This window comes from Haemorhous mexicanus, chromosome Z, assembly GCF_027477595.1.
Source record: "Haemorhous mexicanus isolate bHaeMex1 chromosome Z, bHaeMex1.pri, whole genome shotgun sequence".
In the NCBI taxonomy this organism is placed as follows: Eukaryota; Metazoa; Chordata; class Aves; order Passeriformes; family Fringillidae; genus Haemorhous; species Haemorhous mexicanus.
In genome coordinates this window covers 52,588,966-52,607,281 of record NC_082381.1, presented here as the reverse complement: position 1 = coordinate 52,607,281, position 18,316 = coordinate 52,588,966, and positions in this window count along the sequence as shown.

Here is an 18,316-nt window from a genome sequence, read left to right as displayed (position 1 = left end):
TCATATAAATGAAATGCTGTCAAGACAAAGTAGGAAAGATCTGGGTGTCAATGTGGTAATTTGTTTCTTGCTTCTACCCTTTGTCTCTGGACTGGTGGCTTGGATAATGAGCACAGGATTGCTTTTCTAGGGGATTTAAACAGAAATGATCTCATTTCCTGATAGAGATTTTAAATAAAAGAGGCAATAAAAATTTCTTACACAAACTATATTTAAAATTGTTTTTTAGTATCTTTAAGAATTATTTCCAGAGGACCTGTGAAATGGCCACAGAAAGTTCTGCAGCTCTTACACACAGGTTAGCTAAAGAAGACTACTACTCTTCTGTTAGACTGTGGTTGCTAGAGCACTTTGGCAGCAGAAATATAGTGGTGGTGTTCTCACATCAGGAATAATTTCACTACCTTTTCTGTAGCCCAAAGGAGAACAAAAATCAAAGTTTTTCCTGCATTCACATACGCTATGAGGATCAGCTTCTGATCTTGCATTAGAAGGTTTTGGGCTTTTTTCACAAAGCCAGTGGATGAAGTATGGTTAGACTTAAAAATCAGCAATCAGAAATTTTCATGTATGTAATAAATATTTCTATGTAAATTTCTGAACAGGATAAATACAGAAAAGTCTGGAATTTTATCTGAGGTTTCAGGTACGAAATCAGGAAGTTCTTTTATACTGTATTCAACCTTTGGCTCTCACTATATTCTCAAGTAGTGATGCTCCTATATAGAGGCTATGAGCATGGTAGGAGTAAGACTATGCTAGGAACAGGCAGTAGAGATCCCCAGCTGTAGAGGAAACAAATAAGTAAATCCTGGAAAGGCCATTCCTGGCTCGTTCTACTCCAGCACCTCCTTCCTGTCAACTCCCCTGAAAGCTCCATTTTTCCTCATTAGTCCAAGGCATGAGAAGAATCTCACAGCAATACAGCATAGGAAGTTTCCGATGAGTAGTCTGCAAGGTCAGGAAGGTCAGCCACCCCTATATACGTTCATTGCCTATTAACCTCTTAAGGCAATCCCCAAATGCCTCCATATAGTTATAGCATAAATCCCATATACATTCTGTATATTGTACCAGATAAGTGCCACAGAACTAAAATATAAACTGGGAGAATGACTACTGTAATCAAAATATTCAAAGTACTCTAGGAAATCAGGAACTTTTACTGCCACAAATATACAACTGTCTTCTCTAGACTCAAGTGGACTGCCAAGAAATGTTTCGCTCTTCTCAGGATATCAACAAATAGTTGCTGTTTATTTTTTCAAAAATTCAGACAAATGGAAATATTATCATAGAATTTCATATATTTACAATATAGAGGCAGTTGTGATACTTATCCTTTTGCTCATACAAGTCTTCTTCCATAAAACATTTTCTTTTCTCCAGCATACATTTCCATAAAAAAGAGTGCTAAAATTAGTGTCAGGATTTGAGAGATTTTTCTTCGCTGTGGATTTATTAGTTTTATCATGTCCTCCTTCTTAGGATCTCACAAATCAGTAATGGATCACAGTGTCTCTGGCGCAGACATCTCAGACTGTCTGCAGCATCTTAATTTTTTCTTTTTTATGGCCATTAGCTAATCAATATGTCGCATAAATCTGTGACAAGCTAATGCTATTACATGTCATACTGGACTTCATTTCTGAACATTTCAAACCAAGAATTTTTCATTACTTACCCATTTCTTCCTCTTAATTTGCTAATGGGAAAACTTATGCTGGAGTGAAGAAATTTTATCCCATGTGTTGCTGAACAAGCTAAAATAAGGTATGGACAACAGCCAGCAAGGATTTCCTAATGACTTCCCTCTTTCTTTTAATGTATGCTCATATACGCCAAAGGGAAGTGTTCTAGCACCAGAAATTCTGATTGCTAACTAATGGAAAGGATTAATTGTTTGCCATTTGGAAATGTTGTACAGCACAAAGTACATGGTCACATGCTTCCCGCACAGTTATGAATACACTCAAGTTCAGCAAATCAACCATTTCTTTGATAACATGCACAGTAGTAAAATAAAGCACCAGGGAATATTTCTATACACAGAAATCCAGTTACTTTTAATACTAGGTTTTTAAATGGCCCCTGTTGGTCTACTAAAAAATTTCCAGGCGCAGCTCAGGAGTTGAGGAGGACTCTTGCCCGTGTTAATTGACGGTTTAAGAGCCAACTTTGTGTTTCAGATGTCAGTTTAAAATAATTTGGACATAGGCTGTTTTGTGTCAGTGTTAAGAAACCTCTACCCTCATTTAGCCAACTTGAATAGATTACAGCCTTCAATGCCATTCCAGATATATAGTTTATATATATGTAATGATGTATATACAACACACACATACACATTTCCATATTAAGTTATTGAATTCCTATTTACTCACTACACATTTTTGTAAAGGAGAATGAATACATGGAATATTAAGGGATGTTCAGATACTGTGTGTTAAGATAAGGTTTGCCACCTTATCAAATGGAGTGGAAAGTATATCTACCTAAGTCTACATTAAAAGGCAAATAATGCATTTTCAACGACAGTGTTAAAACACTGATGCAAGTGGTCCAAGAACCCGAGAACATTCAGGATTAGGTTGGATGGGGCTCTGAGGAACCTGGTCTAGTGGTAAGTGTCCCCTCCCATGCCAGGGAGGTTGGAGTAGATGACCTTTAAAGGCCACTTTCAACCTGAAATATCCTATGATTCTATGGTTCCATTTATATTGGATCTGTACATTTAAAGAACAGATACTGAGGTGTCTTCATGTATACATCCAGACAGCATGCAACAGGGGGGGTGCTAGTTTAGTACAAACCAGGCCTGAGCATTCCAAACACTTCTGTAGTCTAAAGCAATCCAGTTCTCTAATGTATACAGAATTTCATTTCTTGAAATGCTGAGCACCAACAAAATATTTTTTATCATCTGTTTTACTACTACGGTGTCTTCCTAGCTTCTCTTGTCCAGGGAAAGAGTACCAAGGACAGCAAAAAGGCATGCATAAACAATAATGAGAAAGATCTGGCAGATGCAGACCCCTCAGCTTAGGAAGGTGCATCTCAAAAGCAACTTTTAATATGTATGTTTGTTTGTTTGTTTGTTTGTTTTCAAGTGCCCTAGGAATTTCCAAATTAACTTCAACTTTGTTTAAAAGTGACTTTATCATAGCTGCTGAGGTATTAATTAATTTAGCTTTTCACTTTGAAACAAAATCTAGTGCAAGGTATAAAATGTGAACAACGTTATTATGCCTATGAGAAATTAACTTAAAATTTGTTTAGTTAACATTTATCTTTTCTCTTTGCTCAGTATTTTCTTTCTACAGTCTGGGAGCAGATGCTGATTTTTCTTTCCTTCCCCATCAAAGCGAGGAAAAAGCATCTTCCCAGGCTGAAGAGAAGGTCTTCCCATTTGGTAGTGCCTGCTTGAAACTATTAGTTCTCCCTATCTTTAGCCAGAGAAGCATCTAGCAAACATTTTCATTAGAGCAATGCTCAGACACACCATGCTAATTCAGGAAACTAACTTTTATCAGTTAGCATTAGAGATTATTACCCAATAAATATATGCATACACATACACACACACAGACACACACATATATATATATATATATATATTTATATATATGTGTGTGTGTGTGTGTGTGTGTGTGTGTGTTAGTGTGCATGCAGAAAAGTAGCCAAAAGTTCCCAAGGGACACACTTCTAGAAATGTTCAGGTGTCTAAAAAATCAATGCCAGCTGGGCCTGTAGGTTGTATTAAAACACTTTCCATTATATAATTAGATAAACTTTTGAAATATTTGCAGACGCCTAGTTTTTCAAAGCTATAGGTAATGTGAAAATAGAGGCAGAGGGAAATTTAGCCCATAGGGAGAAAGAAGACTTCTGCTACAGAGAAGAGCAGCGCCAATTCCTACTGGTCATGCCTGGATTGCTTCTAGTGAGCAGTCCTTGTAGCAGCTGGGATCACAGCATGCCTCCTGTCCATGTGGCAGCCTGCTCTGAAGAGTCTCCCTGTACACTACATCATCAAACAGACACACACAGCTTCATGGACTTTATAGAATTCCTTCTGGCTACACGTCAAGCCATGCTTTCAGACTTATTTTCTGTATGGGCATGTCCTGGTTTAACCCCTGCTTGCAATTAAATACCCTTTAGCCTCTTACTCATGCACTCTTCAAGGGGATAAGGAGAAGAATCATGAAAAGGTAAAACCCGTGGCTTGTGATAAGAACAGTTTAATATTTGAAAGAAAGTAAAATAATAATAATTAAATGTAAAAGGAAGAGGACTAAAACACAGGAGAGATAAGAGATGCCCAATACAACTGCTCAGCAGCTGCTGACTGATGCCCAGCCCATCCCTCAGCAGCAGTAAGTACCTCCTGGCCACTCCCCCTGAGTTCATGTACATAGTATGGAATATCCCTTTGGCCAGTTTGGGTCAGCTGTCCTGGTAGTGCTTCCTCTTGGCTTTTTGTGTACCTGCTGGCTGGCAGAGCATGGGAAACTGGAAAGGCCTTGACTTAGGGTAAGTGCTATTCAGCAGCAACTAAAATATCTGTGGGTTGCCAGCTACAGAGAGAAAACAAACATATGTGTGACTAGATACCTCAGAGTTTGGTGTGTATGGCTGACATATTAAGATCCAATGAGATGTAAGTCTTCGTTTTCACTGAATAATTTGGTGAAGAAGAATGGGCATAGAAATAGGAAGTACTGACTGTTAGTGACAGAAAGGAAGAGAGCAGATGTGGATCTCAGGGCAATCACATACAGTAAATAGGGTTACTTTCACTATGAACCTCTAAGCAAACCCATGCTGTTATAGGATCTATCCCACACTCTTGCTTCTGTCTCATCCCTGATCCAGGTTATATTGCCAAATATAGAGCAGAATCACAAGACTTCTCAGAATATAGATTAGAAGCCCAACAGGGAGAAAGTCACAGATTATATGATCTAGCGTATGGTTACATCTCAATCAGTAAGGCCATTGGAGGGAGACGCTTTTTCTTTTTAACTGGACTATCCATGTAATTTCAGAGTTTTTAATATATTTTCATTATCCCTCAAACTTCTAATCTCAAAATACAAAGGGATATTAAAGAGATTTACTGCTGAGGACATAGACTCAAAGTCCATCCTTTACAGCATTAGTCCACTATGATTTAAATCTCTAGGATGTCTTCAAGCAGCATTTCTGGGTAAAATCAAATACTGTATAGGCAAGGATAATACAGTTGGTGCACATGAAAGCACAACATAGCTGTTTTCAAGAATAATGAGATTTACACAATACTTCTAACAAAGGAAGTTAGTTGAGTGTTTTCAGTAATAACAATCAACACACAGATAATATCTAAAAAGCTTCTTGTTTTCTGAAGAGTGACACATTTAACAGGAGGTTTCCTATCAAATCTAATATCATTTTTTAAAAACAAGTGTTAATAACATATTTCTTTCCCAAAATGTATTAAAAGCTTTCATAGATGTTATCACACAGAAATATTGGACATAAATTCTTGTTGGGGTTTAGGCTTTTTCCTTTTGCTTCTTTCTGTCATGGAATTTTGTCCCATCTGTCACTAAGAAACCATAACAATTGGTACTTAGGAGAGAGAAAAGGAGCTGCCCAACACAGGGGAGGAGGGCACCTGGTTGTACTTCTCTCGTCTGAGGGGTTTCTCTTGGAGCAGCAGAGATACCTGGAGGTTTGGGCTGGGGGATGGGGTTGGGTGCAGCTCCTAGCTCTCTTCCCTGCTGGTTTCGGAGGAGAGGGAGAGACAGGCTGCATTTGCTGTGGGGAGAATTCAGCACCACTGCAGGGTTCCATCTCCTGTTTTCTTCTACCGTGAGTGGAGCTCTGGTCGCAGGAGCTGCCATTACACTGAGACCTTATTAATACGCTACCTCATTAAAAAAAGAGCTTTCATCACCTGCTTGGGTGCCTCAGGGAAAGCTCTGGGATCCTGATCCCCTGCCCCCTCCAAGGGAGCCTCTCCTGGCTGTGTTTGGGAGCTGGGCTGCCAGTACCCAACCCCGCCGTTCCTCTGCCACAGCTCCGGTTTTTTGCCACACCCTAGCTCCACATCCCCTGCCTGCCGGGACACCCCGCGGTTCCAGCTACAGCTGCAGAGTTTCTGCTGCCTCTTGCTCCCTGCCCCAGGTGAACCCATCCTGGCATTCCAGCCGCTGCTCAGAGGTTCCTGCTGGGCCCGTTTTTGCCAGCCCGTCCGCCATTACGGCGTGAGGGAGCCTTGGCGGGCCCGCGCACAGCGCCCCCTGCAGGTGCGGGGGAATCACCGCGCCCGCCCGGCCCGCCGGGAGCCAGCAGCGCCCCCTGCCGGCTGCCACCGGAACTGCACCCAAAGTGCTCAAAGAGCGGGAAGAGCCTTCCCTGGGATTTCGGCTCTCCTTCCTTGTGCCAGCAGTGGCGTTGCTTGCTTGCCTGGTTACACAGACGCACACTGGTACACACACTAGTACACACGCACTAGCAAAGAACTGATATTCCTTTTCCCATATCTTTGCCTGAAAACCCTATAATTTCAAAGCTATAATAATTTTGGGGGAAAGGTGTCATACTCTCCATTCCAAGGGAGGTTCCTGCCTTCCTTGGTAGACACCTGTCTTTCAAACCAAGACAATTCTACCCTGATTCTTTAATATAATCAGAAAATTTAAGTACTTTGCAGTACTGAAACTGATTTCTGAAAACAACTTTCATGAATGGTAATATATCAGTGAGGTCTCTTTGTGAATAAAAGTAATTAATTTCATTCAGTTGTTCTTGCCTTTCACTTTCTACAACTGTTTGTAGTGAACTAGATTCTGATCCTAAGATAAGGCGTTGATAAGACAAAGCAACTCTCTTTTTTGTGCTAATAATTGAACAAGAATCATCTGCCATAGAAGCCCCAAAGTCATGGAGTCAGGATCAGGAGTTAAACTACACCACAAGGAAAAGCAAACAGTACGTGTATGCAGTGAAACATAACCAAGAAATACGCTGTGTTTCTAAATCGTGTACTGCGTATACAGATTTTGAAAAACACTGTAAAAAATTACAACTGAACATCAGAAATCATGAATGAATAAAACATTCCCTAGTTCAGACTAGCGTGTTTTTGAATGGAGAAATTCTTGCGTTTAGATTTTGGATTGATTCTGGAGTAGCTGCCATTCACATTTTTGGACTGTAACAATTTGCTGGTGCATAGATGTCTGGGTACACAGACATTCTTCAGGTAAGTGCAAGATGAGTCACTATAAATCACTATCTTTGCTCATGATAGTGGAAAATAATGAACAAATAACAATATTCCTCCTATATTTGTCCTCCAACAGACTGTGCATCACTGATGTTGAATCAGAGACCAACTGACCTTGTTATTATTGCCTTCTTCATAGTCATATTTAATCATGTCACCAAACCCAAAATTCATTTAGAAGTACTGTAACATTAAATGTTTATCACCTAAGAAATCAGAATCACCATTTTCAAGAACAATGGAAACCCAAAAATCTTTGACATGCACACATCTATCCTTATCTGAAAATGAATTTGTATTACTAGCCTTAGTGATATCAATTTTTAAAAAAATTCCCAACAGCTCAAGAGAAATATTTATGTTCCTTGGTTTCTCAAGTGCATTTAAGTTGTTAGAGGTAATTTCCTATAGAATAAGTATGCATTACTTAAGGGAAGATTACATTTCAAGAACCTGGTAGCACATGGAAAGACTTAAATTAGACTTCTTTATATCCGTTGACTTTACATATAAAAGTGAACTCTCAATGAAGCTATCTATGCTTGTGGAAAAAAATCTCAATTTTCTCTACTTCTAACCTACTTCAGTTTAAGTGTATTTCAGCATTGCTTTTCCTTTGGCCTCTGGGCCAAGCAGGCTGATCATTACACCTTTGTGAAGAAGAAACCTTTCAGCCATGCACAATAGGCATCAATTCTGATGAATCCCACACCTACCCTGAACTTGGAAAAAATCCCTTTCCAAAATATCCCTTTTATCTGTTTCTTGGATTTAAACAAAACAGTTTGGTGGACTCTCTGGGCCTTGTCTAAAACTCACAGAGGAAGAGTATCGATAAGAAGCAGAACCGTGTTACACAAAAAGATCGGGAAAAACCCAAGAAGAAAAATGTTTCCAAAATATCTGATTTTCCCAGATCCATTTTTTGGTCTGACACATTACTTCTAACTACAGTCTCCTGCCAATAAATAGGACAACTTCTATAAATTAGGTCATCATCTAATTTCATGCAAGACTTTGGAATCTAAGTATGGGGAATTCACAAGGTCCCTCTTGGTGATGTCATCTGGATAGTAATAATTGACGTGACATGAGAGCATGGAGAGCACATATGAATGGCCCATGCAAAATTTTCACAAAGTTTTTGCCAAAAGCCTGGTAACTGTGGCATTTAACAAGGTTGCATGAGATTACCATCTGCCAAAATTAAACACTATAACCAGGGGAATATCAGAAGACTTTTAAGAAAGAAGAATGAGCTTGAAGGGAAGGGTGAGATTTTAACAGCAACTGAGGGAAAGACCTTGATAACAGAGCAGCCATTCAGAGTGGGTTTAACACAGCTAGATGTCATCTCACCACTGTTGTGACTTTGCCTGGACCTGATGAAGCAACTTCAGAAGTGTAGCCTGTGCTGCTTAGAGGATCTATAGGGCCTCCCACCTCAGGAACACCTATGTGACCTTGTAGAGAGGTATCTCACCATTGTGTGGTCGGAAGGCTATGGAAGGTTACATGGATGCAGATTGAGCTGCAGCACCTGCACCTCACCCAGAAGGGATGGTGAAATAAAAGTACCTGTTCAAGAATGTGGGTGAGTCCAGTGATCCACGGATTCTCTGACGATGGCATTAGGACTTTGGAAAATTGCTGTTTCTGAGGATTAAAGAAACATGTTGAAAAAGTTGTAAAAATTGTATCTAAAGATAGTGTTCTGTTGTATTGCTGATATTGACCTTGATTTTGTCAGATTACTTGATAATTACACATTGATACTAAGTCAAAAACTATTATCTGATTTAAACAAGAATTGAGCAGTGACATTACACACTAGTACAATATTGCCTGTAAGCCCTCCCTTCTGGAAAGTCAAAAAAGCTTAAAGACAATAGAGAGCTTCTTGGATTCCTTTTGAAACTAGGTATACTTTCTTCTCCCCTCCTCTTCTGCTGTAGGCCAGTTAAGACTGAAATGGAAGCAGTCCCACAACTAAACAAATGCTTCTCCCTTAACAAAGAGCTTACTTCATACCCCTCTCCTTCTGTTCTAAAAAGACGAAACTCTAAAAGACTGTTCTAAAAATGGAGATTTTCGGGAGCTCTATCCCAGTACATAACCATTTTGCTGGATGTCGTGGTTTGAGGGGAAATGTTTTTATTTGGGATGGTGTGGCCACGCCAATCGGTGTCCAGATTTTAATATTGGCACCTGGTTTGTCCACTGAGTGCATGGATACGCCTCTGAGAAAACAGGGGGTTAAAAGCTGTGAACTCCCACTGGAAGTTCCTTTTGAGTTCCAGTCCTGGACCAGAGGAGACCTCTCCCCTGTCCAGCTCCGAGCTGGGCAGGGGGGAGGGGAGCCATGCGGCCGGAGGGAGGTTGGCCAGGCCTGGGCCAAAGGGTGGAGGAGCATTGCACTGCGAGGGCTTTGGGCAGCCATCCCCCATTCCCCCCCAGAGGAAGAGAGAGAGAGCAGACTGTGCCTGTGATAGCGCGGCTGGAGTGAAGGAGAAGGGGGGGTGCCCAGCAGGGCAGCCAGCTGTGGGAGTTCATAAACCAAACCGGCAGAGCCTGGGACTTTTAACCCTTCTTGGGACAATGGAAACCTTGCAAATGCTGATTCCTCCTGGAGTTGGTGAGATTGAGAGAAGTTGAGAAGAATTCTAGGTGGGAGGAGATGATGGAGTGGCTTTTGGCTGGACTTTTCTTGGATAGCTATGGACAGAACCCTTGAGTTCCTGTGACACAGAGACTGCATTCTAGGGGGAGGCAATGGCTCAGAGCCAGGAGAGTGCGGTGATGCGAAGGTGTGTGAATAGAGACGACGGGTGAGGAGGGTGGTGGTGGTGCCCTCCGTCTTCGAAGAAGAAGAAGAGGAAGATGATCTCTGTTCAAGAGACCCCTCAGCCCCAGGGAGTGAAACATGACGGGGACAGGTGTCCCAAAAGGAGAGGGACTGTGCTCTTTTTTGGAACTGGACAAAGCATCCTTAAAGGGAAAAACCCTAGAGGCAGCTCTGGTCCATGTGCAGTGGTGAGAGCACTGGACATGGAAGGAAGAGGTCACGATGGCAAAATGTTCTCCGGGCGGTGCCACATGTGACACAGAAACACGAGACGTTTCGACTGTTTCCTGAGTGAAGTCTGTGGTGCAAGAGGGACTCCTCTCTTCTCGAGGAATTGAGAATTGATTATCCAAAGGGTGGTAACGGAATTAGGAAATTTGGTGGGGGGAGGAGGAGGAAATTTGGAAGGTTTTCATCCTGTGTTCTGTGTGTTTTTCCCTGTAGCTTTAGGTTAATAAAGTTTTTTTCCTTTCAATCGTAAGTTGGAGCCTGCTCTGCTCTGTCTCTGATCACATCTCACAGTAGATACCAGGAAAAGAGGTTTTCTCATGGAAGCACTGGCATTTCGCCAGGCTCAGACCATGACACTGGACCAAATTTTTTCTTTCTAGGAAATTTAAGTCAATATCCTAGAAAGAACCTCAGTGAAACCTGCCCATTTAAAAACTACCTGTGGTCTTGATAGAACTACAAACACTTGCAATTATGACACTGAGGAGTCTATAGCTGCTCTTCCAAACAACATCTACACTTAATTACACAGCATAGGCCAGAATTAAGGCATGGCATATCTTTCTTAAAATCACCACAGAATATAGATTGGCTAATTAGCCCCCAAGTTATTAAATTCTAAACTTGTACAGTGAAAGCAAAATGTTTTATGTTAATGAGCAGTTTCTTTATAAAGACCAAACCAGTCTTTTCTTGCACTTAATTTAATAAGAGTATTGCTCATGAGCAAGTCTATCAGAACAGCACAGCCCTGTGGGTAATTATCTTATTGGTTTACTAAAATAATACCCATCATGTTTTCCCGGTTAAAAAGAGTTAAGACAGAAATCTAATCTAATCTGTATTTTACCCCATCAATTCTAGGACAATGATTCTGCTATAATCATCTTTACTAGTTTCCATGTCTATCACATGCCATCTTGTTCATCATTTCAGATCAGCATTATTCAGTCTTGCACAATCTTTCCAGAAAGTTTTAATTAAGAGATTCTTAATGATAGCTTAATCATATTTTTATGTTTTAGTAGAACAGTTGTGATTACCATTGGACAGCATTTCAGACCCAGGAAATAAAATGGTAGAACATTAAATTTCTTGGGGTTTTTGTTGAAAAATTGAATGGTCTTGATCATTTATGCTAGAAGCATATGAGGAATATTTCTATTTGTCATATTTGTTGCTAAAAAATGGACCTATTTAGACCATGCCAAGCATTCTCCAGCTGCATGCCTATCAGCTGTTGTGGTTTTACACTGGCCCAATGCCAGGCACCCAAGAGAGTCACTCACTCACCTTCCCCTGCCACAGCTGGGTAAAGGAGGGGGGAAAATAATTAATGAAGTTTTCATGGGTAAGATAAGGACCAAGAGAAATATTTCAAGGGCTAAACAGGCTCAACAATAAGTTGTGAAGTGAATTTATTACTAACAGAGTCAGAGGAAGAAAAAGAGAAATAAAATACCTTGAAATACCTTCTCCCCCCAGCCCCTCCCTCTGTCCCACCAAGAGAGCAGGGAGATGGGCAGTTTTGGTCTGTTCATCACTGAGATTTTCTTCCACTGCTCTGGGAGAGGAGTCCTTCCCCTGTGAGACCGTGGGGTCCCTCCCACGGGAGACAGTTCTCAGTGAGCATCCCAGGTGTGGGTCCATTCTCTCAAGCAGCAGCCAAACGGCTCCAGCAGCAATGTGAGTCCCTGCCATGGGCACTCAGTCCTCCCAAAACTGCTGTGACATGGGTCTCTCTTTCCACGGGGTGCAGCCCTCCAAGGACAGGCTGCTCCAGCCTGGAAGCAGGGCCCTCCCTCTCCTCTGGGTATCCCACTGGATCACAGCCTCCTCCAGGCATCCACCCACTCCGGCCTGGGCACCTCCAACACAGGCTGTGGTGGATCTCTGCATCCTCCATAGATCCCCATGGTCTGTGGGTGGATCTCTGCATCCCCCATGGGCTGTGGGTGGATCTCTGCATCCCCATGGATCCCCATGGGCTGTGGGTGGATCTCTGCATTCCCATGGGCTGCTGGGGCACAGCTTCTTCCCCATGGTCTCACCAGTGCCTGCAGCGGAATCTCAGCTCCAGCACCTGGAGCACCTCCTGCCCCTCCTTTTCCACTGGTTGATGTGCCCATGTTGTTTCCCTCACATGTTCTCTTCTCTGACTAGGAACAAAACCCCTGTGACTTCGTTTTGATTTTCTTCTTAAATACGTAATCACAGAGACATTACCAACCTCTCTCACTGGCCCAGTTTTGGCCAGCAGCATGTCCATCTTCAGAGCCATCAGGGATGGGCTCTGCTGGACATGGTGGAAGCTTCCAGGAGCTTTTCACAGGAGCCACTTTTGTGGCTGCCCTGCTACCAAAAACAGGGCCATGCCAAACCAATACACCAGCGTAGAAAAATTTTCTGGTAGACCAAGAATTTCTGAGTACATAAATTCAGAGCTAGTTTTTAATCTAAAGATGAATTTGGATGTGTTGATAAAAAATAATTGATTTTGAAAGAGAAATACTTATTTTTATAGAAAAGGCAATGTGAAGCACAAAAGGTAGTAGCAGCAAACATTGAAAATAACATTTACTTGATGATCCAGAACTATTAGTCCCTAGTATAGAAACCTTAGGTAAAAGAAAGATTCTTGTTTAGCTCAGTAGGCTCATTCAGGGGAATTCTCAGTATAAATACTGGAAAAGAACTTCAAGAACAGACAGTTTCCTAGCTGAAATGAAAGACACACAACCTTTTACTTCCTAAGATGTCAGCTAGCTTCCCATTGTAATATAAAGAAAGACCTCACAGATGTTTTGTTGTTTGATATAATAACTAAAATCTTCTGTTACAGAAATCTTCACAGGAGTAATATTTGTTTCAGTTCTGATGATGTGATAGGGCCGTAGAGCAGTTGCTTGAAGTTTAAAAAAATCTCTCAGTTAGAAATAACTGATAAACAGAACTTCCTATTTTTTTAAACATAAAAAATGGCTGAGCTTCTGTCTTCATAGTCTTCAAGCCAACAGGTTCATTAGAGCAAACCAGCAGCTAAAAATAAATTAAATATGTGATTAAAAATAATAAGGAAAAGACCACAAAACCACAAAACCCTTCCCACTTTACTGGGAAGGAAGGAAAAATTTGAACACGAAAAACTAATCAAGTAGTCTTTCTCATCATAAATGTAAATAATGCTTTATGGACCAACACATTGCAAAGCAGATGAAAGACAAGGGATCTAACGTAATCTAGAGTAGGTAAATACAGTTAGGTAGGGATTGCAAAACTCTGAATTCAAGACAAAAGTTAAGCAGTTTTTGAGAATTCAGTGCCAATAAACTCATGTGGAACAGTCTCAGAAAACTTAAAACAGCACAATTGCTCTATATGCAGTGTATAAACAATGTGCCTCCAAGACAAAGACAGAAATGTTTATACAAACATCCAGTACAACCATCAGTTTTCCACATTTTGAAGCCAGGAGTTAATGAAACAAACTACCTATTAGTTTGTTACCTTAAGTAGAAACCTTTGATTTTGATCACACTTCTGCAACTGTGCACCTTTTGGGAATGGAGAGAATACCAGGTACATAAAATACGATGCACAGTTTTATATATCTGTAATGAACAAACTGAAATGAAGAGAAACATCAACCAGACTACTTAAATTCTTGGAAATAACAGCTTCTGTAAGAGAAGTCAATGGAGAATGGGAAAAAAACATTTACTTTTGACAGTATTCCTAACATTATAAATGAGCAGAGCTAGTGATTCTCAAGCAGATATGAAACACTAACAAGAATTTACAAGTTGTCACAGATTTCAATAATATGAAATCTGATAGATTTATCAGATCAGAATAGATCAGAATAGATCCTTATCCTAAAGGACACCTAACATTCCCTACAGAAAAAGGGAAGAAAGCCCATTGCTGTACTTAGTGAATTTCCAAAGGGAACAGGAGCACCTCTAGGCTGAAGACAAGGTGAGGAAGTTAGGGAGTGTCAGCTGGAGAAGAGATTACATGGAGATCATAGTAGGTTTCCAGTGTCTGCAGGGGGCCAACAGGGAAGCCAGAGAGAAGGACTCTTCATCAAGAACTGTAGAGATGGGACAAGAGGAAAAGGCTTCAAGCTGAGAGGGGAGAAATTTTGATTTGGTATATAGAAGAAATTCTTTATTGTGAGGCTGGTGAGGCATTGCAATAAGTTGCCTGGAGAAGCTGGAGATACTCCATCCCTGGAAGTGTTCAGGCCAGGCTGGATGGGGATTTGGGCAGCCTGGTGTATTGGTATGTGCCCCTGACCACAGCAGGGGGATTGTAGTTAGATGGTGTTTAAGGTCTTTTCCAGCCCAAAGCATTCCCTTATTCTAAATCCAGATAGAGGTTGCATATATCTGCATTTCAGTTCCATTGTTTTTGCAGGAGGAATGATGCAAGCAATGCTTTTCTCTGAAGCCAGTCACAAAATCCCAAAAGAAAGCATTATCTTCCTATGTCCCATATTTTGGCTCTACAACAGATTTATGATGCTTGACTTACTGAATTTTAAAACAAATTTTGTCTGTTTGTCTCTAATATTCTAGGGAATTAAAAGTCATACTTATGATGCAAACTGATAATTTCATAATACTTTTATTAATATTTCCACACTCTTAAATTCTCAAGTTGAAAGGGGAATTAATTGTAAGTATTTATTTACACTGCTGAAGCTATTATCATCTACTTGTTTATATAGTAGCAATTTTTAGATATGACAATCTCCCAATGTATCAGCAGTGCTAAATCTAGAACCCACTGAAAATATTTCAGATCAATTTATGGAAAGTTTGCCAGAATCTGATGCACATTCAAATGCAGCACATTAAATGTTCTATAGGTTTATGCTCAGTGATGATTGTGCTTTGAAACACATACTGAAGAATCAGATGATGCTTATAGATAACCACCAAATGGGTGCAAGTAAAACACAGTGAGATTGCAGTACCTGCAATGGAAAATTAGGGGATGGTAGAAAATAGAAGTAAAGTGTGAAGTAGCAAATGGTGGAACAAATGAGGGCAGCAAGGTGTTGAAAATTAATTAATGATTGAAGTATCTTGAAGAGGAAAACTACTGTATAATTAGTAAGTACCATCATTAATCAATTTAAGTTTCTTTTTTTTAAAGTAGTCTGTTATACTGAAAGATTTCCCTACATGTTGTGGAAGGATATATGACCTTCAGCATTTCTTTAAGCTGAAGGTCTTGTCAGCTTACTGACTATTAGGGACATGAATTTCAAATGCAGAAGCTCTGTAATGGCTCTCATGTTCAAACATATGAAAGCCACAACAAAGCCATTATGAAAAACAAGACAGTCTAGTGAGATATCCATGGATTTTGTGCACAAAAAAATCCCATTAAAAGAGCCTTCAAGTATGTCAGTACAAGTCAAATACATTAATGGATTTCATAAGAATAAAGCAATTGAATATTGTCATGTTAAATATGAAAAGACATAGACACTACAGAAGGAGAGCAGTGAAGATTTTGACCAAGTGTTTCCACCTACAATATCGAATCTGTCAAGGAAATGGTGTTGCAAACAATTCATGTTTCAAAGTTATTATTACAGATCATCCATTGCTCTGTTAAGGCCTGATTTGTTACTCATTCTGTTATTTTTCTGTAGTTGTCATCAGATAGCATACTATTACACGTTTTCTGAAACGTTACTCTTCTCTGTACATAGAGAAATTAGAGTAATGAGAGAAGCAGCCACAAGCTGATCTCAATTAAATGTGTATCTATGCAAAGGAGTCTAGGATTATTTACCACACCAAAGATATGATTCACAGTTAAAAGTAAATCAATGCTTTCAAATGCAATCAATTTTTCAACTAGAAAGGATTACTATTTTCAAACATTACTTAATTTTTTCTTTCATATTTGAAAGAGATTATCCACCAACATGGAATTTCTGCTCCAATGACTGCCCCAGCCTGTGTTCTGCTGTCGCTGATTGCAACACTGCCCTATTTGCTAAAAGATGAATCAGAAAATTTACCTCATGCCCAGCAGGTATTTTCCTCTTTTGTTCTTTTATTTATTTATTTATTGGGTCTTGCCTTTTAGGACAATTCTGAACCACTGAATACTGGCACCATTGTTTGAGTGAGCTTAAGGTGTGATACTGTATGCCTTAATTATCAGACATTTCTAAATCCAGGTCAACAGACATGTTTACATTTGATCCAAAAGGCTAAATCCCTCTCTCTTCAACCAAGAGATTTGAGCACGAAAGCCACAAAGAAGGATTATCTTGGCAAGGGTACGTAAAGCTTATTGTTTTACCTGATGTACCTAAAATCTCTGTCACTTAGCAATCTCTTTTTAAAAACAATAAGATATATAAATAAAGAAGCACCTAAAAAAAAAAAAAACACACAGCTCCGCAACTCAGATACTTAAGCAGAAAAGAATTGTACACATCAGCCTGAGCTTTGTCTGTCAAAAAGCTTGGATTTCAGATGCTTATTGTCCCAAAATAAATTTTTCTTCTTGTAAACAGGGACAAAAAGGCCATAAAAATGTTAGAAAATTTGATGTCAAATCGATAGTTATACAATTGTTTGGCTAGACCTTGCATATTTCTTTTTCATGACAAAAAGAAGGATAGTCAGTAGAATCAGTCACTGGGATTAAATGACATTGCCATATTCTTACAAGGAAAAAAGATTTGCTATCATATTCTATCATTTGCTGTCTAACATTTGCTATCCTTCTCTGGTGTGGAAGATATTCTGTATGTCCTGTCAGTTATGAGCATACTTCAAGAGTGGCTAAGGTCCTTGCCATATGTACTCTCAATTGAAGAATTATTTATTCAGAACCAAAACAAGTGGAAAAGAAAAATAAGCTGAAGCTGACTTAAGTTTCATTGACTTGCCACTCATTTATGTATGGTCCTTAGTACTACCGCTAGCTTGATTTTACTGGTGTTAGTCATGTTTTTCAGTGCTCAACCTTTTTAATTTACAGGATAGAAAGGTGATCTAGTTTTAATGATATCTATAAAATTGTAAAACTCTCAGTGGAGGGTTCTCAACAATTCTTTTCAAATTCCTATTCCACAATCATCAAAAAGATTATTTGCAAACATAAGCAATTTCTCTTTGATGATGTATTTACCACTTGATTAATTGCAAGTTAAAGCATCTCAAACCAAAACTGAAGTCTCTGCATAAAAAACCCATTCACTGTCCATTTATAAACTGTGAGGAATTTTAGTGATTTCTCACATACTCTTAATTTTAAGTACTAGTTTAAGTTTTGACTCAACATGTCTTTCTGCTGAAAAGATACCAAAACCAAGTAACATAACTCAATTAAACATAAAGGTAATCAAGAAGGAACATTTCTCCATCAATGACAAAAAACACTCTACTGGATCACATGAAAGGTCCTTTTATGGCTAAATTTCTGTTTCCAGTAACATCCAATAGTTAATTTCTTTCTAAAAGGGAGAACTCTAGGTTTCTCCAAGGGAAAAGTGACAAAGGCATCCAGAGAGAACTTTTCTTAAATTTTCTTAAATGTATCTTGTAACAGACAAGTAAGTGTGGTGGCTAATTCCACCCATACACAAATATGCAGGCAGCTGCTTACTCATTCACCTCTCTATTAGGATGAAGAGAAAATAGGAGAAAGGTACTAAAAGTCCAGAATTTGTTCAGACCATAGACGGGGTGCCTTCTATAGAGTACAGAATAGAATACAAGGCTTGCTGTTTTGTTGAGAAGCAATGACAGCTCAGGCTGTCACCGGCTCACTTGCCCAGCTCCTTCTGAGGTTGGTCCTCCATTCACTTGGGTTGCTCCTGCTACATCACTTCCTACAACACAGAGCTCAAAACATAATGTGTAAGAATGCTAAGGTTAATGGTATATCCATTACAATCTGCACCCCTTTTCCCTTTGGACCAG